Genomic DNA, 27,255 nt, shown 5'->3' with positions numbered 1-27,255 from the left:
TCATCATAAATTTTACAAGATTAGGGACTCGACAAATTAGGAAAGTTGAAAGTTGGCATGATGAATCATCTTTGCATAATTATTCCTTAAAAATAAGATTATGTTTATAGATAACCAAAGATAAATTGGCTACCCAATCATTATGTCAAAGAGGACCTAGACACTTATAAGTATTTCACATTCACCAGGTTAATGTCGTCATGCATGATTCAAGTTCCAATGTGCATGGATAGTAGTAGTTATAATCATGAGTTGTATGATTTGACGTGAGATTTTAATAACAATGATGACATGAAATCATTACGATACATTTTCTATTAAATGCAACACCTCCCCCTCTCCCCCAAACTGAGGTATGACCATCCTCGGTCACGGATTGGTCATGTCATAAGTGAAACATGAATCAAATGCATGAAGTCAATCGGGGACGTACCTAGCGACTTACCTTTGCGGAGTATCAGCATGGGTGGAGCAACAACACCGAGTTCTTAGAAAAATTTTCACCATGGAGTAGCAGTACTGGAGGAGTAACAGCATCGGAGGAGTAACAATGCCGAAGGAGTAACAACATCCGACATTTAGAAAATTTTCGGGAGTAATAGTAGCGGCAGAGTAACAACACCCAAGGAGTAACAGCATCCAAGGAGTAACAACATCCGATACTTAGAAAATTTTTCGGGAGTAACAACATCCAAAGAGTAACAGCATCCGACACTTAGAAAATTTTCAGGAGTAACAACACCCAAAGAGTAAAAACATTTGATACTTAGAAAATTTTTAGGAGTAACAACATCAATGGAGTAACAACATCTAAGGAGTAACAACATCTGACACTTGGAAAATTTTTGGGAGTAACAACAGCATCGGAGTAACATCACCCAAGGATTAACAGCATTGGTGGAGTAACAACATCCAAGGAGTAATAGGATTCGACACTTATAAAATTTTCAGGAGTAACAGCAGGAGCGGAGTAACAGCACCCGAAGAGTAACAATATCTGATACTTAGAAAATTTCCAGGAGTAATAGCAGTGGCAGAGTAACAACACCCCAAGAGTAACAGCATCTGAAACTTAGAAATTTTTTAGAAATAACAACAGTGGCAGAGTAACAACACCCAATGGATCTGAGGAAACTATATACTGATAAGACTCGGGAACAGATGGATAAATATGGAGCAACATCATGAAACTTGAGAACTTCCTTTTCTTTTGATGAAGGAACAAAATTTGTGACTTTGAACACCTGAAAAATAAAACATAAGAGGAATCAGAAAAGAAACAACAATTTTATTGAAAAACAATAAATAAATAAATAACTTAAGTTGCAATGGCAATGATTTTGACTGCAACAATGTTATTTCCTAAGGGAATATCAATCTGTTTCCAGAAACAACAATCTATCACTGGTAAATGAATGGAAAAATTCTTTGGTGGAATGACTTGGATCTTGAAATGGAAATCAATTCTCCATTTCTCATGTTATGAATCCATTAGGTAATGAACAAGTTTTCATGTTGTTGGTGAGAAATAACGCAAATAATTTGCAACAAACTCTTATGATAAATTTCCATGGCACCTTGAAAGAATCAAAATTATATGATATTATATTTCTTAATAGATCCTGGGATGAATATCTCTTATTTCATTATCATTGCCTTCAATAATCACTCATTCAAAAACAAATTGACCTCCTTTATTCTCCTCGGACTTGTAAAAAAACGAGTGTCTCCTTGTAATAAAACATGTAATTTTGGAGGAAGAGAGGTGATCGGGCTCTCTAAATCCAATAAATATGAAAAAAATTAACAAGTAGTTACTCTGTAAAACAAATCTATGGAAGAAAAATAACAAAGTAGATTTAATTTATTATGTGCAGGACAATGGTGGCCAACCATACTAACCAACAGTATTTTAATCATAACTTCTTTGTTTTTCATCCGATTTGAGTGATTCCAAATCCAAATAAAATTGAATTAATGGGGATATCTCCAATGGAAACAGGTTTTAAAAATTCCATGATATGATATGTCCAATTTACTTAGAAATACCTGCATAATAGAGGCATTTTCGATTTCCCAACTTAGACCAATAGTTGATATTTTAAGAATAACTTTTTCGTATGATGATGGATTGAACCGATTCAAATTGGATATTAAAGTATATTCATGTAAATATATCCAATAGAAACATTTTCTTAAATCATGAAGAATTGATGGGTCAAATGGGTGAAGGAACAGTTGGAAAAGCAAACTTTCAAAGGTGTTGATTTATGATAGACAGTCAGTATTTTGGTCATAACTTTCTCATACGATATCGAAATTGAGTGATTCAAATTGAATTATAAACTGGATTAATAGTGTGATATACCATAGAAATGGGTTTCCAAAATCTAATAATTTAGGCCTCCAAAAGCTGACTGTCCCAACTATGTTCATGAGTTTCCTACTAGGCATATGGTCAATGTTTTAGTCATAAATTTTTCGTTTCAAATCCAAATTGATTGATTCATTTGGATTAGAAAGTAGAAATAAGGGGCTACTAATGATAGAAATATGTTTTCAAAATATCCCCATTTTTTCCCTCAAAACATGATGGTACCGACTGTGATTTTAGTGGTTTTATCAAGCGCACATGCCATAAGTTATGATAATCAAGCAAATTTTTTTCGAAATGATGATGAGTGTTTGTATAAATATGATTTTCAATATAATACATCTACATATACAATTAAATTCAAATATTTACCACTGATATTGATATACTCAGCAATTTTCAACAAACACAACTCTTTCTACATATAAGGATATTTATTTATTTATGTACTTATTTATTCTATTTCCTACTTTACCTTGAAAAATAAAGTATACTTACATATAAGAGAACTTCCAATGGAACCATTTTCGAAATAAGGCCTCAAGTGTGTACATGCCTGAATTTGAGAAATGCATGTCAATAAATACTAGAGTATGAGAGACCAACTTCCCTGTTAAGGCTGGTGCCAAGAATTGTTGAAATAGGGAGTGACGTTGCAAGCAAACAATAGAGTGAAACTAGTCGTCAATATAGTCTTAATTTCCCATAGTTTTCATATCATGAAGTTCTTCAACTAGGTTCCAAATTATGTTGTTGCTTTCATCATTTACTACCACCCGTGAGTTTTGAGGGCCTTCCTCTACCCATTTTTTTTGAATCTCTCTTCATGCAAATTGGTGTAGTGAAAATGTTGATATTTGGTCACAATGCTCAGGACCTGGAGTAGGGTGTCAAAAGACCATTCCCTCCCCAGGACGAGAGATCAAGTGGAAATGAAAATAGTTAAAGAAAAAGAAACCTAAGGTTCAGGGCCTGGAGCAGGGTGTCAAAGTAGCCTTCCCTCCCCAGGACAAGAAACCAAACAAGAAAAGAATGCACACAAGGAAATCTAGAGCTTGGGACCTAGAGCAGGGCGTTAAAGGACCATTCCCTCCCGATGACGAGAGATTGGGTTTTTCAAAATAAAAACAAGCAAAAATGCAGGAAAAATTTAAGCTGAGGACCTGGAGCACGGTGAGAAAAATTTTCCCTCCCCAAGATGAGAGAGTGGCCCTAAAGGCAAAAACGGGAAAAAAACAAAAGAAAAACAACAAAACAAGGAAATGACTACGCTCAGTACCTAGAGCAGAGTGAGAAAACTCCTTCTCTCCCTAGGACGAGAGATTGACCCTTTGGTCGATACAAATCGTGTCTTGCACCTTGTTAGATTTTCTTGGTGTTATCACTCAAAATTTTCCTTAGAAGTTATCAGAAGAAGGGAAAGACCGAGGTAACCACAAACCAATATTTTAAGTATAGGCTCTAGCCAACCTATGACTCAGAGAGGGCTCTTTCTATATGATTTAACTTTGTTTGCTAGGATTTTAGGCTAGTTCTTAAAGTTCACCAGGTTTTGGATTTGTATTGAATGGTGGATGGTGGAATCCTTAAAACAGATGGGTAGAATGAAGTCTCTAGACCATTGGGCTATGGAATCAAAGAAGGGCAGCAAAACTAGAATTAACTCATTAAAGGGAGTGTTCAAAGGGAAAGCTAGTAGAGTGAAGTATAGGTCTTTAGGTCGAATGGGTGAAATGATCTTAACCAGGGTGAGAGGCACTTAAGAATCCTCAAACCAGGATCAAATTGAGGAACAAATGATAATCATGAGAAAAGGGAAATTAAGAATCCTTTACTATAGATCAGAGGAAAACTACCTAGACTAAGGAGCAACTAGGAATTCCTTAATTCAGATAATTTGTAGAAAACATTAAAATGCATAATAGTTATAATAGAGTGCAATGAAACAATTCTGAGATATCATTCCATATTATAGCATTCAGATTTCAAATACATTAAAGATTATGGAAAACTTTAAAAGAAAGATAACAATCACAAGGGAAAATACTTGTCTATACTTCGCACTACACATGAATCCAATGAAATGTCTTGACTTTATTCATTATTATAGCTTGCTGGTTCAAATGGTGATACAATAGCTTACAATCTTTGATCAAGAAAGTGTATAGAAATGTCTAATAATCCACACTACATACTTCGAATTGTGAAGTACTTATACAAAAATTATTACAAAATATCCCAAACAAGCTTGCGATTAATTCTAGGAAATATAGATATCTTCTTGCAGAAGATAGAGACAGCTAATGAACTATTTCATGTTGTCCCTTTTTATTTAGTACTTCTGGATTTTATGGATGAGTTTGTAGCCCTTTATGTTGGCTTGTAGTTGTGATCTTTCACGTTGGAATCTTCTTCAATTTTTATCTTTCACCTGATACTCTTTGACCATGCTGCCTTGTCTTCATATGTTTACCTGGCTGCTTTTACTTTTACTGTGCAGTAACTTTTTTGTTGTAAATTTATCACAATAAGTCAATCATTGTCTCCCACCATTCTACATTAGGTAAATTTACATTCATCATTCTTCTATAGATCTCATCAGCTTCAGTATTCTTGGAAAATTTTGGCTTGGTGAGGAACAAATGTTTTATCTCATGTTCAAGGAAAAACAAGTTTTCAGATGTGTTATACAAAACTTTTCTTGTTGGCAGGGATTTTATAGATGAAGTGCTTGCTTGTTCCTTAGCCAACTGTCTGAGTCTGTTTTCATAGTCTGGCTGTGTCATAAGTTTATCATTGATAACTAATGGACTAGGCAGACCCTTCTCCCTCAAAATTTTGAATTTATCCATGAAACTATCAATAGTTATCCGCATGTTATGGCACTTTTCTTCCAAGTTAAGCATAAGGTTCCTTTTAGAAAGGACCTTCCTTATTTCCAAAATGGTCTCAGTCATGTCTTCTATGTTGAGTTTTTGGAGCTCATACCTAATTTTGTTGTTGAGGAAGTGGATGAGTCTATTGGCATCCTCAGGCATGTCTCCTAATTCTTATTTGACCTTTTGGATAGCTTCTGTAGCTACCTTTACTAACTCTATCTGCTAAAAAATAACTTGAATTGAGGGCCAAATATCCTTAACAGAGTCAATGATGTCATCCCACAACATTTCCTTGGTTTTCCCCAGGGGTTTCTCCAGTGTCAAGTCCTTCTCTAAGATTTTAATCCTTTCACTCATTCTTTGGGCCTTTTGTGTTTCTTCCTTTTGTTTAAGTTGGGCAAGTTTGTAGTCAGTTTCCAAACTTGCCACCTTTTCTCTCAGCCTATTCATTTCTGTAGCCTAGATAGACATCTCTTCCATAGCTTTTACCAATTATGTTACTTTCTCTCCTGATGCACATGCTGTTGTTGTAGATTCCGTTGTGATTGGCAATGTTGTGGCAGGTGGAACTGTGGGTGCCAATGAAGCTACCAGTGTAGAAGGGACTGTTGTGGACACTGTAGAGATGACACCTTTGGAAGTTTTGGCCATGTCGCTTTGCTTTAATTGAATTAAAGCATCCAACTCCTTTTCTATCTCCTTTAATTGATCATTCAGTTTTAGGACCAAGTCCATCAACTCCTCATTCCTGGTTTGGCCTTCTACAACTTCTAGAGTTTGAGGATGTTACAGTTGTGGTATTTTCAATTGCCTCTTAAGTGCAGCTATATCATCTTTTTTCTTCTTTATAAGCTACTATTTGGCTTTTATATCCTTGGGATCATGTCCCAATTCAATCACTAAGTCCTCTAAGGACTTGATCCTGCATCCTTGACCTATGAGGAGGCCTTCTCTAACTGAAATTGTGCAGAAATGTTGTTCAAAGAGTTCTATATATGATGAGTAGCTATGTCTTTACTTGTCAGGGTGTAGTATATCATCTCTCCAACCTGTTTGTGCAGTTCAATCTGGTATATGGGATGAATATCCCTAGACAACACTTCAAAGTCAACCTTTTTGAAATCAGATGTTGTCTTGGGCTGTTGAGCTGTATGTTTGATGGAAGACATATGCAACTTCCCCTCTTTAATGTCAAAGGCTGAAATTAGCCTTGTTTGATTGGTAGGAGTTAGTTTCATTTACTGAGCATATGTTTTGGCTTTAAGCCTTTCATTTATTGCTTTTATTTCCTTGTATCTTTCCTTTATGTCCTAGTCTCTGTCAGCAGGCCTACTGAATGAAGACACTTCCACACTAAATTGCCTTTCCAACATCTGAGTCTGTGATGTGGAAGGCTCTTGCATGCCTTCACATGGAGTGTTAGGCATACTTCTTTCTGCTTCTGTGTTGGTAACCTGTGCTGATTCCTCTGTGTATTCTTGTTCAGAGGCCTGATTGAACCTTTGCCTCTTGCTTGTTTCTTGTTACAAATTTGAGGTGTCCATCCCTGATGTGGAGGTTCCCTCTCTTTTTCTTTTTGGAATCTTCTCCTCATTCTAAGGAGTCTGCATGATTGGAGGGGTGCTCATGGCTCTTTCTTCTGGTACCTACAGGAACGAGTTGTCATCAAGCTTCTTTTCCAAATCAATCAAGGCATTTTATACATCTACTATGGTGTTGTCTTGGTCTACTAGGGTGCCTTCCACCCATTATGTTTGATTGGCATGTGCTTCTATTTCTAGTATGGGGTGGTGGATGAAGGGTCCTAGCTTGACCTTTTTCCTTTTCTTGGTAATGAATTCCAAAGGTTCATATCTCCATACAAAACTCCGTTGGAACTCCATTCTCTGTGGAATCAGGTCTGCCTCATTCCCCGCCTCCCGGGAATTGTATATGAAGGGATCTAATTGATCTTTGATTTTGAAATAGGCCTTCTTCTTGGTATTGACGAAGTTGACTTCATCTGTATTGATGATTTGTCTGTAATACTCTAAGGCAAACAACCTCATAGGGAGGCATCTTTGCAACTTGTATGGTGCAAGCATGCAACCATATATTCTGATTTTTGTATGGTTCTGATAAAGGTACTAGTAACCCATTTTGGTCAACTTGGAAAGATGGAGGATTCTCTTTGTCTTTGGGCTTAGCCTAGGTGGAGGATTCCTAGTGAGCATAGTCATGATCAGATGTACAAAAGAATCTATAAAGTCTGAGTAGGTATATGGTGATCTAAACTCATGGAAAAGTGGGGTCCAAAAGATTACAGATCTGGGCTGGCCCTTGGTGTCAAGCTTTTGGAGGGTAAAAGGAAACTTCTCTAACTGATAGTAAAAAAATAGATGGTATAATACAGAGGAGTAGTTGAACATCCTCTCATTTCCCATTCTTGTGAACTGTTCATGCATCCTATCAGCTATAAAAATGGCAAAGTCATATATGGTTGCGGGAGGCTATCCTAGGGTATATATGGACATGAAAGCAAGGATAATTTCATCAATGTACTCACTTGTGGTATAACCTAAAACACATGATATCATGGCTATAATGTTCTGGCCCCGTGGAGAGAAAATAGTTACTACATATGGAGGGGGCTCCTTAGGGATGTGCTTTCCCTCTTTAATGAAGTTTTGGAATAGCTGGGCCAATTTTTCAAAGCTTAGCTTGGGATACTGGTCCAATAAGTTTCCAATTGAGAGTGGGGTTAAGTTTGGCCCTGGTTGGAACTACAAAATTTCATTTATGGACTCAGATGTGATGGTGAAGAGGACCTTCTAGTCATGAGACATTATGGTTTTGTGGCTGGGGACGTAGCATGTATAACACATATGGACAATTTTTGGAAATATGTGAACATGGGGGAACTGGTATTTTGGAAAATTTGACTCCCATAGGCCAATTTCATCCGCATGGTTGAAGTATTTGTCCCTGCTTTGGCAATGCACTTTGAGCAGGGGCTCTAGGGCAGTGGTACATTTTATTTGAAAGTCCCTGTCAGCCAGGGGAAGGTAGTGTCGATCCAGATGTGGGGTTGTAATTGGTCTAACGTCCATGGTGATGGGGGAAACCATAATTTAGTTCTTGTGGATTTGAATTATGCTCTAGGGGTAATTTAGATTTTTTATGGCAATGGAGGTCTCGCAAATGGTTATGGCTCAAAATGTTAAAATTAAAGTAAAATTTGATATTTTTTACTTCATTAACAGTGTTATGAGGGTGAATTTACTTGGAATTTGAAAATGGAGTTGGTATTCCATCGTTAAATGCCATGAATTGGGCGAAATTGAGTATAAATGGTGGTTGATGGCAGTTGGAGAGGTTTGTACAGTTCTGGTATGGACTGATGAACAAGATGGGCTGTCTGCAGCATCTGTGGAGCTATGGCAGAGGTCTGTGAGCAAGTTTGTTGTTTGCAGGGGTCGCAACGGCTTTCGAAGTTCTCAATAGAAAATGCACGAAAAGAGTGAAAATAGGGGTAATTGTGCTTATATAGAAAAAAAATTAATTTTGGTGGGTTCATTGATTAATGAATAGTAGCAGTTTTTTGGTTAAAATGGGGGAAGCGGATTAGGAAGGCCATCACACCTCTTTTATTGTGCGGGTAGTATTCGGGAAGGGTTGCCCCGATTCCATTCATTGTTTGACACGTAGCATCGAGGGTCAGGAGGAAAACTGCCTTATCGAGTGGGTAAAGGACGGACATCAGGCACGACCGATATGACTATGGGCCATTAGATGTGGGGAAGGGATGATCAACGGTGGTTGGGTGATGGAGTTGCACAATGATTTACATAAAAATCTTTTTGGGGGCCCATGGGTCTAATCACCGGCAGTATAGGATTAGAATAAAGCTTAATCTCATCAGGAGCACTTTAATATGGGATCAAGGACTATGGGTAGGCTTTTAATATATTATGTGGGATATGGTGTAGTCATATAGTTTATAAATAAACTAAGGGGTGAGATTATTTATATAAAGGAGTTAAATATATATGGGCCAAAGGGTTTCTTGGGAATTTTATATATTTAATCAAACGTTAATATGAGGTGAAATGAGCAGAAGGGGTATTGTACTTAGGTATACAAAACATTATGCACTTTCCATACACTTACTACTTAGGATAAATGTATTTTGATGGGTATTTTGCATAAAATATTTTTATCATGGGGTTTTCATAGGCAAAAATAATTTTACCTTAGGAAAAGGGGTTTTGTGAGGGGGATGAATGAATTGCAAGGGAATTTAACACCTTTCTTTCTTAAGTCATCAAGCCGAGGGTCTAGTCCCACCAGAAGCCAGAGAAATGCTCTGAGCCTCTTTGACTTAAATAACTATAGGTATTAATATTTTTATTATGAAAGGGAAATTAGTGAGTGTTATAGGGGTTAAAATGAATGTTGGGGGTGTTAAATAAACCATGTTGTGAATCATTGTTTTTTCCTTGTCCACTACTTATGCGTTTTTTAAAATTGCATTTAAAAAAATGACATAAGTGCTTGTGCATAATCACATGATATTTCTTCAACCTTTCTACTACTTACCCACTTACTCATCCTACCATTTTTTCTTCACTTTATTAGGGTGCATTTAGGATAGTGAACCCTTATCAATCTTTTTCTTTTCTTTTACAAAGTAAACTATCTAATTCTAACCTTATATCATCCAAGGGCTCAGATTAAACTGATGATCTCCTTTTATTCACTCTACCTACCTAATGATCTGCCAAGATTACACTATTTCGTTAGATTTTATTCACTAACTATAAACATAAATTTCAAAGCATGGTATAATCAAGATTAAACAGTTTGATTACCATGGATTGTGGCATGAGTGACAAGTTGCACACAATCATTATTATGCATGAAAGTAAAATAACTGTGGCATTTTTACTTGCACACTTTCATGGTATCTTTTTGTCTTTTGGGGTTCATATATTTTCATCTTTTGACATTTTTCATTCTTTTTGTCCTTTGATTATTCTTTTAGGACATACCCTCTTTACATTTTTTATTTTTTTAATATGGAAAACATTTGCAGAAAGCAAAATTATGTACAATATTACAAGATTTCATGATAGTCATTTAAATTATGACTCCTATCAGTATAGGAACCTAATAGTGGCTCCACTTGGGGATGGAATTTTCTAGTGAAATTTCAAGAACTTTGTAGATCAGTAGCCTCTGAATTGTTGTTCATGTTTCCTTGAAAAATTTTCCTCTATGCCTTTGCATTATTGATACTTATGATAGTAAATCCTTAAAGCTCAGGGCCTTCTCTTGGGGCTTCAACTTCAAAAATCACCATCCAATCCAACTAGACATTTGAAAATAGAATATGTACAAATGGGAAATGAGAAATTAGTAATTAGGCTCAAAATAATGTTTTAGCATTCGACCATTCACTGGCCCACCTTTTGCTTCTGTACCATCAAGTTCCCTTAGGAAAAAAGCATTATTACCTCTAAAAGCATAAATGATGTATGGTCATTCCATAGGAAGTCAAATTTCCCATGTTTACCTTTATCTTCCGTCCTTGAATCCCACTCTAGAACCTTGTCACCAAGGTAGAAATCTTCAGCCTTGGTTCTCTTATCAAAAATATTTTTAATCATTTCTTGCACAACTTGAGACCTGATGTAGACCTTTTCTCTGGTTTGTTGAAGATGAATTGTTTGGTTGATTCTCCTCTAGATACTATTTGGTTCATCTTGCATTTCTTGAAGCAACTTCATCATTGGTGTTACAGGGAAAAGTGTCTATGCAGAACTACTAATCCCACTAAGGTGTGGTAGCTACCTTAGAAACAAACAAAGTAAAACTACTTTCGTTTCCCTTTATAAAAGATAGATGAGAGAAGAATAAAGGAGACCAACCTCTGTCTTGCACTTGGTTCCTTGCTCGATTCCTCTCTCTTCTGATAGTCCTTTGCTACTTGCTTCCTTGTACACCCAGCTTCACAGAGTACCTATATAATCAAAGCAGCATAACACTATACAAGAACATGGATCTATTATCATAAACAATCTAGGATCAGATGTAAATTGACCATACAAATGCATGAAACATAAATGACACAAGAGTATGGAGGAAAACTTGAATAACTTTATTGATAATCAAGAAAGAGCCAAGAGAGTTACACCCAGTTGTTCTGACCCAGCATCATCCTCTCAGCAAGTAAGCCCTTCTTCACCTCGTGCAAAGCTTATATCACCCAACACTATGATGTTGCCTCAAGAAACCAACAGCACTTCCTTACAAGATGAAAAATTCCAGCCTCTGGATCTCTAGGATGAGGGATCCATATATAGATATCTGTAAGGGAGATGAGTCAGCTTGATTTGATTAGTGTCTTCCCTCTGATAGTTCTTGCTTCCACTTGGAGATTGATGATCTCTTACTCATCCTTGGTCGAATTCATAATGGCAAGTGTCACAGGAGAAGTTTCTGGAAGATTCCATGCTTCTCCACCTCGCGGATTGACACTGCCATTTGTCTCTTCTTGCCCATCGCACCCCATAGAAGGGATTTTTGAAATGCAACGCACCCACAGAGTGTGCTTAGGTGAGATGCAACGCACTTTGCCTATGGAGCAGGTGAAATGATCCTGCTTTGACTAGTTCTGAGTGGATTTTCATGGAGAACTTCTGGGAGAAGCTGTAATCAGTTGACCTTGTTCCTTTAGGGGTTGGAACAACACTTTTAGGGACTTAGGAGCCCTTGGTTTATGGACATTTTATGCTTGGGGTTGCAGTGCCCAAAAATGTCTATAACAGTTGCCCCCTAAAGCATGAGGTCGTTAATCTTTTTGGTGTCGGGTGAAATGCTTTATCATGAGGATCCGAAGTTCTTTCAAGCTGGGAGGAGACCTGTAATAAGATAAAATACAATACATTATCTTCATAATATTTTCATGATCTAGCTGAGGCGGGTATTCCCATGCTTAGCTTTATAAATTCATTTTCACGTACATAGGACAGACAATCGTCTGAGTGTAGACTGATGATTCTGGTAGAGCCATCATCCCTTTGATTGGATGATTATCTGTGCAGCAATGATGTACATTTGATGTCTTTATTTCCCTGAATATATATCGCAGCCTGGATGGATGAAACTAGATCCGGGGTCTTCAATCTCAAAGTACAAGTCGATCCATGTGAGAGATGTTCTGGAGTCGAACATGGAAAGACATCGCCTGATTACCAGCTAATGATGTAAGCTGTTAACAGGCGCGAGAGGAATCACCGATAATGATAATAACCCTCAAGGTATTGTAGTACAATTCACATGGTGTGAATAAAGGACTTGGCATCGAACACCACACAAAATCTTTCGATCGAAGGCTATTGATGTGAACCTGTCGCCGGAAGTGAGAAGCTTTCCTTTGAGGCATGCAAGCTTTAAAGTAATGAAAGGGGGTGTCCCTAGATCGACTTCTTGGATAATGAGCTAATGTCGACAAGAAGTGATCCGTCATAGGAGGGCCTTAATGAATCCCACATCAATGACATGGAACGGAGCAAATGATTTTAATGGAGATGAAAATGATCTGGTGATATAAGGTTCAGGGTGGCGGTCATGAAAGAATGGAGCGTAAATGTATTGCAGCGGGTGAGACACAGGTGAATTCTCTGAATGACTTCTCTTGAACATATCGGCGACACTGACGTGATGGATTGGTAGCATTAACCCCAAATGTGGATGGTGTGATGGGACCATGGTGATGTGACCGGTGAATGAAATAACCCAACCCGACTTGGATGCGGAGTGAAAGTGTCATGTTCAAGAGCGACTTGCTACCAACAAAGTTTCTTCAAGTTTTCTTCCCAATTTTTCCCCAGTCATTGCTGACCAGTACCTCTTTATTTTTGTCAAGCTTGAGGAGGATAACATATGCTTGTTCTATAATTTTCCCTTCGGGCAAACCCATCGCTATGTTTTAACGAGCCTAGCGATAGTGAAACTCGTTCTTGTCTGCTACGGACAAGTTTGTCGCTATTAAGTTTTAACGAGTTTAACGACAAAGATAACTCGGTCCTTTTCAATTTTAGAGAGTATGAAAAGGGACGTAAAGCAAACTCCAAAAATCCTTTTTCGTCATCTAATCCCTTAAGTCCGAAAAAGTATAAAACAATACAGAAGGGATGAATTTTCAATACTTTTCAACAAGCCGAACAAAACAAGCGCTCGATCTTTTTGTGTAATAATCCCTCAGTTCCAAAAAGATTAAAATATAAAGGAGGGATAGCACTTCTAGTCCCTTGAACGAGCTGGAGAGGCCAATGGCTCGACAATCTTTTCATATTTTACGAGTCAGTTGAAAAGAGCTTAAAGGAGACTCGTCTTTGAGGAACGAGTGATAAAATTGGGTAGCAGCTGATTCCAGGTAAGGTTTGGAATTTTCCAATCACGACAGTGTTACAAGGATGGCTAATAGGATCACTCTTCGCAGCTGTTCCTCAAAAGGGGCAAACAATCAAATGGAGGTGAATGATCGGCCAATACAAAGTGGAGGTGATGATGGGAACACGACCAAGGCTTTAAAGGCTGAAGTACTACATTCACGATGATTATTTACCGGAAATTGGTTCTTTTTTTATTGAGCTTAAAGTCCGCATTAAAACTGCTCGATATAATGGTAATTTCTTGACTTTACCATAAATAGCTTTGTTCCTTCAAAGATTGTACTGCATACTCAATTGCTTCCTCAAACTAGTTAGAAATGAACAATATATGTTTGAAAAATGAGTTAGGACACTAATATTTTACTCGAATTACGTAAAAAGTAATTTAAAAGTGCTTTTACCTCTCATTTTACCATTTCATTTGAACTTTGGCTTGTTGGAGCTTTGGAGGTGCTTTCCCCCCTTGATTTTCATCAGCTGATTCCGGGAGATTCTGTGGACGATTTTCGGTGCCGTCTGGACCAGGTAGGAGTTAAACTTGAGCTCTTTCATTTCATGCTTTCCATTTTGCATTCTGAGCCTGATTTCTGGTTTTTCTGAGCCTCTGGGGTTTGAAAAACTCGCCCTGGCTCCATCGCACCCTTTGTGTATCGAAAGGTGCGTTGGATGTTAGCCTGTCTACTGACCAACTGACATGCAATGCACCCTAAACACTACCGTAGGTGCGATGAGCGCAAGGAAGGAAATTTATGCACAGTTTTTTGATGGAAATTTTGCCTGTTTCTCACCAAATCGGGATCTAACTCTTCTCTTGTTTGTTTTCAGAGATTTTTTTTGGAGCAAGATGACTATTACATGGCGAGAATGAAGAAGAGGACATGCTTGCTTTACATGATCCGGTTACAGTAAACGCACTGTGGAACTGTGGCCTGTTGAAGTTTTTCCGCATTTCTAGCATGAGACAACAAATCAAATTGCTACAATATTTGCTCGATGCTTGGGATCCCACCAACCAGGTGTTCCAGATTAGGGGCAAATCCATCCCCTTGACTGTAGTGGACATCTATTTTTTGACCGACTTATCGAGGCGGGGTGCCCCCATCTCTTTATCAGGTTCGGCCCAAGGAGGTGAATCTGTAAGAGATTATGTTCGTAGGTATTGCAGAGAGAGATCTCAGCCGAGTAAAGACGGCAAGATCATCATCCGAGATGTCACTGAGAGGTCCCTGAGGACTATTCTGTTCACTTTTGGTAGGATGGCTGGTGGTGCGGCTCTTCATGTGGCCAACCAATCTTATATGCAATACGCCTTGGAATGTCTCCAACCAAAGGTGTTCAACTGGTGTGACGTAGTACTCCTTGTGATGAAAGAACAGTTGACCAAGGTGAAGAGCGGGAGACTGAAGAACTTTGGATATGGTTCTATCTTGACTGCCTTCTCCTTGGAAAAGATACCACTGATGCAGCTGCAGTATATTGCACTCGGTTTACCTCCACCGACTGAACCATGTATGCAGAGATGTGTCGACCATATGTCTAGGCATGTTGGTCAGTCTCAGATTTTCTTTTCTGATACCCTCTTCAAGTGGTTTGATCGTCAGGAGATGGTTTATTCCGAGTATCCATATGCTGGTATGGACTTTCGGGATGACCCAGATTTGGTACTGTCGGCTGGCGAATAGTGGGGTGCCATTGGTAAATTCTTTGACCATATTCCTATTTATCGTTTTTCTTTTATAATGTCCTTGTGCTTTACTATGTCAAGACTAATCAAAACTCATGTGTTCATGCAGATGTCGGTCCTGTTCGGCCAGTATTATGCCTGAGAGTTCCAGCTACCACCCCAGTAGGAGAGGTTGTTGGAAAGAATATCCTTCATGACCTCGATGTGGCCGAGACTCTTTCAGCATTACAGGATCAGGTCGAGGGCCTCACTCTCGGTATTCCAGATGTGAGGACTGACAAGCTGCCTTTGAGGTTGCAGCGGCATACTACTGGCGTGCCAAGACGATGGACTAGGCTTTTACGCATGATCGCACAGGCTGTGACTTGTTATCACGAGCATCATTAGACTAGGGTGCCCCCTAGCGTTTTGAGTTTTGGGTAATTTGACCAATTTTTCCTTGGTTACAGGACATTATGTGTAAACCATAAATAGTTATATATATATTTTTGATTTTCGAAGTTTTATTTTGGTTAAGTTGCATGATCCTAATGCAAATATTAATGAGATGCTTCTTTTTATAAATGTTGCAAATGTCTATCTAACACATAATTTGCCAATGAGTCAGTTAATGTGTTTAAGGTTCTGGAAATATGCTGATATTGAATAAAATCAAATTTCCTTTCCAAAATCTTGACTCTTAGGAACATGCGATAGATAGCTGGATTTCGGATGGAGTAGATACCAGTGAGTTGTAGTATGACGAGCTGTGAGTCTAGCCTGACGACTAGTTGGCGTATGCCATGTGTGATGGCATCAGAGAGAAGTTGTATCAACGTGCTATATTCAGCGATGTTATTCGTTGACCGACCAATGCATACCCCTCTGAAACTTACTAACTCACCGCTTGGGTCAAAAATGGCCCAGGCCGCAGAAGATAGGTTCCGCGAACTACGACTTGCTCCATCGGCATATCCAACAAAAGATTCCAATAGGTTCGACATCTGCAACAAATGTAAAAAGTGGATTTACTTAACCAAAACAAATACTTTAGCGAAAACAAAAATGTAACAAAAGCATATAGGTTACCACACCGAATCACGCATAGTAACGCTTAAGGTACAACCCATTACGAGGTTGTGCCAGTGGAATCCCGTCATAATCCATTAACTCGTAGGCTCCTTTTGCTAACACTCGCTTAACAATATAGGGGCCCATCCATAAAGACTTGAATTTTCCTGCTCCCAATTTATCGGATTCTTGGTCATAAAGCAAGACCAAGTCACCTTCTGAGAAGACACAGGGTTTGACATTATTGTTGAACTGCGCCTTGACTCGTTTCTTATGGGCTTCGTTAGCCAAAGCGGCATCACGACGGGTTTCATCCAATTGGATTAGTTTCAAGAAACAAGCCTCCTCTTCTGAAGTCCCAGGGAGAATGTCGATTGCGAGTTTGAGGGACGAGATTTTGCACTGAACAGGTAAAATTGCTTCTAGGCCATACACCAGTTGGAAAGGTGTAAACCCGGTTGCATTTCTTACCGATGTTCGGTATGCCCACAAGGCTGAGTACAGGATCAGGTGCCAACTCCTTTTGTGAACTCCAATCATCCTTTGCAGCATGCGCTTCAAGACCTTGTTGATTGCTTCAACTTGTCCGTTGGCTTGTGGGTAATATGGAGTAGAGCTGTCATGACAACCCTAATTTGGCAGCTAATTCGACTATCATGTGATTGCGAAAATGCGATCCATGATTTGTGACTATAGCCTGTAGGACGCCGAATCTAGCGGCTACATGATTGAAAAAGAAGAGGGCAGTTGTTTCACTAGTGTTATCTAATGTAGGCATCACCTCGGCCCATTTGGTAAAATAGTCAACTGCGACTATGATATACCCATGCCCCCCGGTCGAGGTGGGGTTACATGTCATGAAATCGATACCCCATTTGGCAAATGGCCCAATAGCAACTATTGGCTGCAAAGGTGCGGGTGGTCTTCTGGTTTTGCTATCGAAAATTTGACAGGCATGGCAACTTCTGACTACAGTTATGCAATCTTTGAACATTGTTGGTCAGAAGTACCCCGCTCATAAAAAAATTTGCATCGTAGCGTAACCGGATTGATGCCCCCCACACGCGCCTGAATGACAATCATTCAGGACTTTTTTGGCCTCCTCATGAGTGAGGCACCTCTTCAGAACTGTATCGACACCATGACGGTAAAGTGTATCACTAACGATCATGTAGTCTTTTGATTGGTATCGAATACGTTTTTGTTCGGAGCGGGAAGTATTAGGCCTATACTTTTGGGTTTGGAGATAGATGATTATATCTCCATACCATGCATTGCTTGAAGATATCAGAAACAAAGATTCATCAATGATTGTTTCTTCGGATGTTTCATCGTTGGACGACGATGGGAAATCGAATAATAATTCTGCGAAAACCAGTGCTTTCTTTGACTTGGATTTTACAAATTCCAGATCAAACTCTTGTAGAATTGCTATCCATTTTGAATATTTTCCCCCCAGCAACTGTCACGACAATATATAAGTCATGGGGTTGCAATCTGACAGAATGGTAGTTTTTCGAAAGAGGACATAGTGTCGAAATCTCTGTATCGCTTGAACAACTGCGAGCGCTAGCTTTTCAACATAAGAATATTTTCTTGCTGTATCATTTAAGTTCTTACTTAAATAATATATAGGATGCATTGGTTTTACTATCTTCACATAGACTGAGATGAACTTCCAGAGGAAGTTTATCTTTCCCAAGAAGGACTACATTGTTTCTTGTTGGTTGGGTGAGGGATTTGTATAATAGTCCAGACCTGATCCAGATCAACATTGATCCTACTTTTGGCAATGATTTTCCCAAGGAGGTTCCCTTCAAACACCACAAATATGCCCTTTTTGGGATTCAAGGAAATCCTGTATTTCCAGCATCTCTCAAAAAATTTCTTCAGATGACGTATGTGGCCTTCCCATTTTTCTTTAAAACATAGTCACATCATCGAGGTACACCACTATGCTCTGTCCGACGATTCCATGGAAGGTGATTTCCATGGCGCGCTGAAAGGTTGCGCCTGCATTCACGAGTCCAAATGGCATTCGTTTGTATGTGAACGTACCCCACTTGGTTCGGAAGGTAGTTTTGAGTCTATCAGGTTCCGCTACCAAAACCCGATTATATCCTGAAAACCCGTCAAGTAAGGAAAACACATGTGCCCCAGATACTATTTGCAAAATGTGCTCCATAGATAGCACGGGGTAGTTTTCTTTGTCCGAGGCCTAGTTCAAGTTCTGGAAATCAACACACAAGCAGATTTCCCTGGAATTCTTACGTACAGGAAGAAGGCTTGAAACCCATGTAGAAAGTCAAACTTTGTATATGATCCGTGCATCCAATGGCTTGGTGATATCTTTCTATATGAGGGGTTCAAGTGACGGATGTACTTTCCTCAACTTTTTTTGATATGGCTTGATGCCTTCTTTGATTGGAATGATGTGTTGGATTATTAACGTGTTGTAAATTTTCAGATCATCATATGTCCACGTAAACACATCCCAGTACTGTTTGAACAAGTGGATAAAGGCTTGTCGCTCCTACTACGTGCAACATGTACCGAGATTGATGAACTTCGGATGTTGTTCTGTCCCCAAGTTAATCAGTTCATGCATCATGGTAGAGCTGAGGGTTTTGTTATTCCTTCACCCGTGAAAGTGTTCTTGCAAGCCATAGAGCTTTTCCAAAGATACCACACCTTTGGAGATGAGGTGGCCTTTCTTGTTATCTGCCCCAGCTTGCAAATATTGCTCATGCGTGTCTTCATCTATAGCTGCACCCTTGAAGGTATCAGCATTAGACATGAAATGTAGTATCTGTTGATCATCATCAAACATGCGTAAATTAGTTATGTTATCCGGGATAGATGGTCTATAAAAAATTTCAATAGTAAATCTATCCCTAAGCGGTGACATTATAGAAGCTGCATTTACCGAAGCATTGCTAGCATCATTACGCATCCTTGGTACAACAGTGATATTAAATGCATGGAAGTTACAGATCAGTCGCCATACCTCTTGTTGGTAACTTTTGAGATGAGGTGATAAATAGTGAATGGTGTTACGTACCTGTCGTACCACTATTTCTGAATCACCTACCACTTTGAGCGTGACCACATTGAGGCTAAAAGATTTTTGCAAGCCCAACACGAGTGCTTCATATTTAGCAATGTTGTTTGTGCATTCGAACTCCAAGAGGCTTGAAATCAAATGTTTCATGTCTTTGGGGTCAATCAAGACACACCCAACACCTGAGCCACCCCGTGTCTTTGATCCATTGAAGTACATGGTTCACAACTCATCTGTAGAAAGATTGTTCAACGTGCTTGCACTACTGCTACTGTTATCGCTACTACTACTGCTACTAATGTTAAAATGCACTCTACATGTTTCATTTCCATAAGTTTGGCAAGGAAGGAGACCCAACTGTGTTTCTGGTCAGGTTGGAGCTGGTCGTGCGGCATAACACCCCAATATTGTTTCCAAGAGGCAGTTTCTGAACATGACCTCTGCAAAGGCCAACGGTTTGTTCTCATCATTGATGGGAGTGGCATTGTGCCTCATATATCTCTCGGATAACACCTAGATTTGATTGTTTTCACCCTTTTACAGAAGCTACATTTGCAACCAGTCTGTAACAAACTATCTATTCAGCTTGCTGGACCAGTCTCTACAGAGTAGTAAGCCATAATCTTTTGGTATGTCCACAACAACAATGTTTATGCACTGGTGAACTCGGATGTCATAATATAGTTAGTTGATCACATCCTGAAGTTCACCAATGGCTGGTAGGGATGTCCGATGGAGTTGGATGATCTGCGCAGATGTCTTGCTCCATTGCGCATTGATCTTTTTGGAAATGGAGAGCGGCATGACGTTGGCTATCGTGCCAGAATCAACTAAATAGTTGTGAACATTCGAGTTAAAGGTTTCAAATGAAAGCAGGAATGGAGGGAAAATAGATTTTTCTTCTTCCATCTAGAGTGTGTTTAGCACAGTTGAAAGCAATTCGGGAGGTGTTCTTTCTCCCTTACTAGTAGAGGTTGCGTTGTCCATTGATGTTTGCCCCCATGCACACAAAAAGATGTCCTGCTGACTCTGGATCTTAGCCAACTTGAATAAACTAATGTTTTCATGAGTTTTCTTCATGTCTTCTATAATGTTGTAATCCAGAGTGGGTAGACTCACCAAGATGTCTAGAGTAATACTACTTTTCATGTTGTCTGGCAGAGTGTTCTGCAGTTTGCTACTCATGGACATACTATTGTTCGTCACTCTCTTCTCGGGCTTGCTTTGTGTTTTATGATTATGAACAGCTGGTGGATCAACCTTCCTTAGTAGTTCAAGCTTTTGTTTCATTTCCCCAAGTGTAGTGGTAGCCCCCTTACTTCTGAGATTGTAACGATCATTTTTCTTTTGGGGTTTCTTCTCGATGTTTTTCTTATGCGCTTCTTGTGAGCACTGGTACATGTTCACCACCTTCCTAGTAATTGATCCCTCATCAAGTGCAACATCTTCATCATTATTTATATCTCTCGGTTTTCCTTGCACACTTCTCGCTACATCAAGTGCGCAATTTCATACTGAGCTTGCAACTCACTTCCAGTCTGAACAAGATCCTTCCGAGTGATCAGCTTCATGAAATGAATAAAATTCATTGTTCGCGCACGGTTCGAGCTAGAACACTGAACTTTCTACAATTTTAGTCGGGAAGTGATTGTTGCATGATGGCATTCCTTGTCTTTGTTTGGGCGGTTGACTGCTTGCAGATGTGTCCGTTGTTCGTTGTTTGAGCTTGGAAACTTTTGTTGTCATGTTTTTGACAAGATGAGTAAGGGTTTCAATATCACTTGTTTCCTTGTCCTTACCCTTGCTCGTCGTAGCCTAGGGATTCCTTCTCACATCTCTAGATTCCTTTGTTGGTTTACTATACTTGATGACTCCAATCACATGCAGGTCCTTTTCAACAACGATTTCCTCTTCGCAGTTTTATAATAGTGTTGGTTTCGCAGCTCGTTTAACGAACTAGGCAATGTTGGTCGGCAGTACAGACGTGCAGTAAGCGACAGTGATGGAGCCATGAGGTTTCATGTCCACTACAAACTTATTCAATATGAGCAGAAACCTCTAATTGAAATCTTTTACCTTTTCTTTCCCCTCCATCTTTAGGCTTCCCAATTCTTAGAGTAACATGGCTGGGAGCTTGTCATCAGCAAACCTTTCCAGAAACATATGTTTGAACATAACCCAGTTATGTATGGAGTTGACAGGAAGGCTATAATACCATGTTGTTGCGTGACCATCCAAGGTACATGAGAACAACCTACATGAAACTTCATCGTATCGTACCTCAAGGGTCTGCAGTTGTAGGTATAAGTTGTACAAGTGATCTTCTATTGTCACTGTGTTGTCAAGGTCAAACTTTGTAATCATTCTCTCCAACCGCTTCGGCATCTTGTGCAAAGCACCCAGGAGAGTCAATGGTCCCTAATTCATCCATTCCATATTTTGGTCAGTCATGTCTTCTTCTTCTTCATGCTCCTTCTCTTCTTTAGAATCTAACATTCTGGCTCTGATTCTATTGGTTCGTCTCCACCTCCGCCTCCTCCATTGCCTTCCCCTCTGCCTCCTATACGGAAGTCTGAGCCCAATATCACGAGGGTGTCTCATTCTCCCTCTTGGAAGACCGTAGGTTACTCTCTATTCTCAACAGCTTCTACCAGACCTTCAAGTGTGGCAAGAACTTCTTCCTCAACCAATGATACAACAACCCGTGTGGGAGTGGTTTTTGGCTTTCTTGATGTGTATCGAAGATTTTGTTTTCCTGGGATCAGTCTAACTGCTTTCGCGAACTAACGAGAGATGGGACAAATGGAGAAAAGGTGCTGATAAGAAATTTTGTGTTCATGTTCGGGAGGTGAGGAGTAACCAACTTCAAAGTCACACATAGGTGAGAGGGAATGCGAGTTACTACCTTGACCAGATGATTGATGAGTGGGTGTGAGAGGACATTCAGCCATAAACAACTGGCAGCCCTCCTTCTAGTGCCAGAAATTTTGATGGTGCTGGACCCACCAACATTCAAGGGATTTCCCTAGTATGAAGTCCCAACTATACCTCACACCGTTTGGTGTAGGAGTCCCATCCAGTATGATGGCCCAGTTTCCATTATCTTAAATGTTTTCCTTAGCTCTCGCTTGTCAGCACATGAGAGTTGTTTTCTTTTCTTCGAGGTTCGCGTTTCTAATGAGTGATAGTGTTACTTGTTTCAAGGTTATTTCACCACAGAGAGAGAGGGTGGAAGTGAGTCTCCAGTCGATAGGGAAAAAGTCCCAACTTTCTGAGAGACACACAACACAGTAGGACATGCATAGCTTCTGGAGGAGTAGTCCACACAGATTCAGTAGTCACAACACACAAGAGAAGATATCACGTGCAACACCCAATGGAGCAATCCGCATGAGTGCGACGGTCGTTATAACAAGTTTATCTGAAAGGTTATGTCTGATGTTCAGTGAAGCAACCCATGCGGGAAGGACAGTGTTAACAACTTATACAACACATTTTCATCAATATATGTATTAGAGCAAATGAAAGAGTTCAATTTTTTTAACACAGGTTAAAGAAACGTGCATTACAGGTCTTCAAGGTTAGTCTTACAACAGTTACAATACATCTGTGAAAACGCGTTGGCCTGTTATGAGGCTTCTGAATTAAGCGAAAGTTCCAAGACACATTAGTACACCATACATCACCAACCCTGTGAAAGGGACATTGGAGCCATTTTTTCGCTCCTCAAAGAAAAGACTACATACTCTCAAGGCTATGTGGCAGGAACCAAGGCGAAAAGTTCTTTGCATGTACAAATGAGGGGGTATTTATAGCCAAGGGTAAAACTAGCCCTTGTGACTTTTCGACTTCCCTCATGATTGTTTGACTTATTTGACTCTTCAGCTTTACATGACTCTTTATATGAAATGTTGGTCTCTTCAACTTCCACGTTACATTACATTGATTTACACAGTATGGCCCATAGTAGTGATGTGGCCGACATGACTCATGACCTGACTCGACATGACAGTGCTGGTATGTCCAAGATGCTAGTGGTGTCCATGTTGAGCTGCAATTATAATAAGTGATGGATGCATTCTTGGTGTATCACAGCTTCACCTCTGCATGGAAAGGTGTGTGGAGTCTTCAATGGTCTTGATGTTTGCTTGATGTTACATGTGCACATCGCTCCTTTTCTTGTACTTTTTCATGCTTCACATATTTGTTCATTCGCGAAAAATTCTTCTCGCATGCATCTTCTATTCACAAAAAAATATCCTCGCATGCATCATTCGTTTATCCATTCACAAACACATCTCCTTGCATGTTCTCTCCTTCTGCATCCCATCTATCGTGTCACATCCATGTACCTATATCTGCAATCACTCATGATGTGACAACATCAAATCCATAAACCTCCTGGTCTACCATGATGCATTTTCATTCGCTTTCGAATGCAGGTGACCGAGAGAGAGGACAAGGCTATGAAACTGCACAAGACAAGTTTCAAGCTGGGATGCTTGCTTCGAGAACTACTGGTAAAAATTGCACAAAAGTCACTGAGAGACTGAGATGGACAATCCAGATCAGCAGTGACTATCCGCTGGATCCAGTTCGGCTAGAAGGTATATCTGCACAATTTTTGGAGGGAAGTAGTGTGGTCAGCAGAGGGGCTTTGCAGAAAAAACTGCACAATTCCTCCAGGGAGCTGGCAATGGGCTGTAGGAGGCTTCCCGAGAAAAAATGCACATTTTTTATAGGGAGCTAGCAGCAGGCTGCAGGATTGCTGGTGAAAAAATTATGCAATTGTTGGGAGGCTATCCTGCTGAACAGCTCTGTGCAATTTCTGAGCTAAGCGGGATGTTAGGCAGCTGAGGGACTTTCTCATGAAATCTGCGTAGTTTTCTGGGTGAGCAGCTAGCTGGCTGATTGGGTGGCTGGTTGGAAAAACTACACAATTTTTTTAGGGAGATAGGGATGGACATTGGGTGTCTGTCGAGCCTGTCTGTGCAGTTTCCTCAGTCAGCGAAGCGGGCAAGGTCTCCAACTTTTGTGCAATTTTTTAGGGGAGTGATTCTCGGGGTCACTGCCCAGTCAAACTCTCTGATTGACCAGCAGGAGGGTTGGTTGATTAGCTTACAGGCAGCATAGATTGAAATGGATTGTTGGACACTTCTGCGTTGTTCTGGGTGATAGCCGGTTCAGTCGATTCTAGCGTGGAGGTCTGGCTGTTGGAGGGTGATCCAGTTGTTAGAGCTTCATCAAAATGACTAAGTGTGTGAGCGAGTGAATTTGTGCATACGCGACCTTGCGAACACACACTCAACATGACTTGACGACAAGACGCCTCAAACCATCAAGACAACATGTACTCAACATGACTAACCAACGGTGCAAGCGACAACCATAACGCTTGTCATAGATCGTTGAACGATTGCAATGACACTTGTGCGACAGTGCATAAAACTTCGTGTGTGAGTGCAACAAATGTTTACATAGCGAATACAACTTGTACACCTAAAGCAGAACCTTTTGCATGACCAGAACATGGCTACAAGTGTGACATTGTGACCAACATGAAGAAAGATTCCCATTGAACGATCAAGCAAGGAGGGTGTAAATACTCAACACAAGCTCATGGGGAAGCCCGAGTGCTTGCAAACATCAAGTAAAAATCTAAGCGAGGCTCCGACATTGGATGCAGGCCAAAATTTTTGAGGTTGTTGTAGTCGCTACAATAGGTGGATTATCTCTAATTTCTAAACTTTTGATATCATCTTTGTACCAAGAATGCGCAATGTAGCTGCAGATGATCTGGCAAAGGCAACTACCAAGATGACACCACTTAGGGATATATTTACTGTTGAAATTTTGTATAAGCCATCTATCCCTGACAACATCACTAATTTGCATGTTTTTGATAATGATGAACAAATACTGCATTTCATGGCCAACGTTGACGTCTTCAAAGACACAATGATAGAAGAAGACATGCACAAGAAGTCTCTGCAAGACACAATTGATGACAGCAAAGGAAACCTCATCCCCAAGGGTGTGGTTTCACATGAGAAGCTACAAGACTTGCAGAACCACTTCAAAGGGCCCAGGAACACCAAAACCTACAGTTCTACATTGATGCACGAACAAATTAACTTGGGAACGCAAAGAGATCCAAAGTTCATGAATCTCAGTACATGTTATACACCTGAAGAGCAGCAAGTCTTTGTCCACCATTTTAGACAGTACCACAATTTATTCATGTGGACATAGATGACTTGAAAACATATGACACACGAATAATCCAACACATCATTCTGATCAGAGAAGAGGTCAAGCCATTTTAGCAGAAGCTCAAAAAAGTTCATACGTCACTTGAACCCCTCATACAGAGAGAATTGACTAAGTTTTTGGATGCTCGGATCATTTACAAGGTTCCTCATTCTACTTGGGCTTCAAACTTAGTTCATGTAAGGAAGAAGTCTGAGGAAATCTGCCTATCCGTAGATTTCCGAAATCTTAACAGGGACTCGAACAAAGACAACTGCTCTGTGCCGTATATGGAGCATGTTATCACTCAGGTTGTTCCCTTTGACTCCCAAGGGAATACTGCCGAGGTAACCACTAACCAATCTTTTAGCTACAGGTCCTAGCCTACCTGCAACCAGAGAGGGCTCTCTCTTTATGATTTAACTTTGTTTTGAAGTGATTTTAGGCTAGTTATGATGTACCGGGTTTTGTTTTGAGTTTGGTTGGATGATGATTTCAAATAGAACTGATATGCAGTTCTCAGAATAGCTTAAACCATTGGGCAATGGAGTCAATGACTGTGTACTGCTGAAAGTGCTTGTTGGGGAAGAGGTAATACTACAGAGCCATATAGGTATCCATGAAACAAATCTTCAAATCTAGGAATTGATGGTATGGAATCAAGGAGTGAAAGGCAGTCAAGTATCTTTCACTATGGTGATAGAGGGAAAGTGTGAGAATATTATCTAGGAGCAGTTAAGAATTCCTAAACAGCATCCATAATGAGAGAATTAGTTCAAACATGAGCAATTAAGAATTCATATTCATGACTAATTCTGAAGAAAACACAGTTAGAAACAGAGATCGAGCAGAGGGTGTATTCAAACAAGTCCTAAGCTATCCTTTCTCTCTGTTGTTGAGATCATGAAACATATATGTGAATTTAGCAAACATAGAAAATACAAAACATGGTTTAGAAAAACTTATTGTTTCATTAAACAACACAGGAATTCTGTAGTAGAACGCAGCTCATCACATTCACATCCAGGCAGTGCAGAAATCATAAACTCCACCAGCTCTTTGTATTAGAACATTTGAAAGTTACAGCGCAGCTCTTAGAGTTAGAATCATCAACCAACCCAAATACATTCTATGGGGGGGGTATATATACAAAAATAAGATACAAAATATCTAGATGTTGTGTCTTCATGTAATAAATTACATCACCAACCCTTCAAAGGAAGTAGATGAAAAAAATAAATGCTACAGTTAATATTGGTGTGCTAGGTGTATTTTTGTCAGAAAATTTTGACTTTTTTGGACCAACAAAGTCGCTTGTGGCTGCGTCTTATTATATGTTTTTTGGATTTTCCTGCCTTGTTGTCTTTGCTGAGTCACTGCTTTGACTTGTTCTGCCTACTATCTTCATGCTCTGTCTGGTGCCTGCGTACTCAACTTTGCTGAACTGTAGATAATCTGTGGTTGACCAAAATCTGCATTTGAACGAAGAGGAACAAGACCATAATTACTTGGGCAAAATT

Source organism: Pinus tabuliformis, chromosome 5_1 (genome assembly GCF_031772625.1).
Source record: "Pinus tabuliformis cultivar Carrire ecotype Pingquan chromosome 5_1, CPIR1, whole genome shotgun sequence".
Taxonomy (NCBI): Eukaryota; Viridiplantae; Streptophyta; class Pinopsida; order Pinales; family Pinaceae; genus Pinus; species Pinus tabuliformis.
This window is presented reverse-complemented; position numbering follows the sequence as displayed.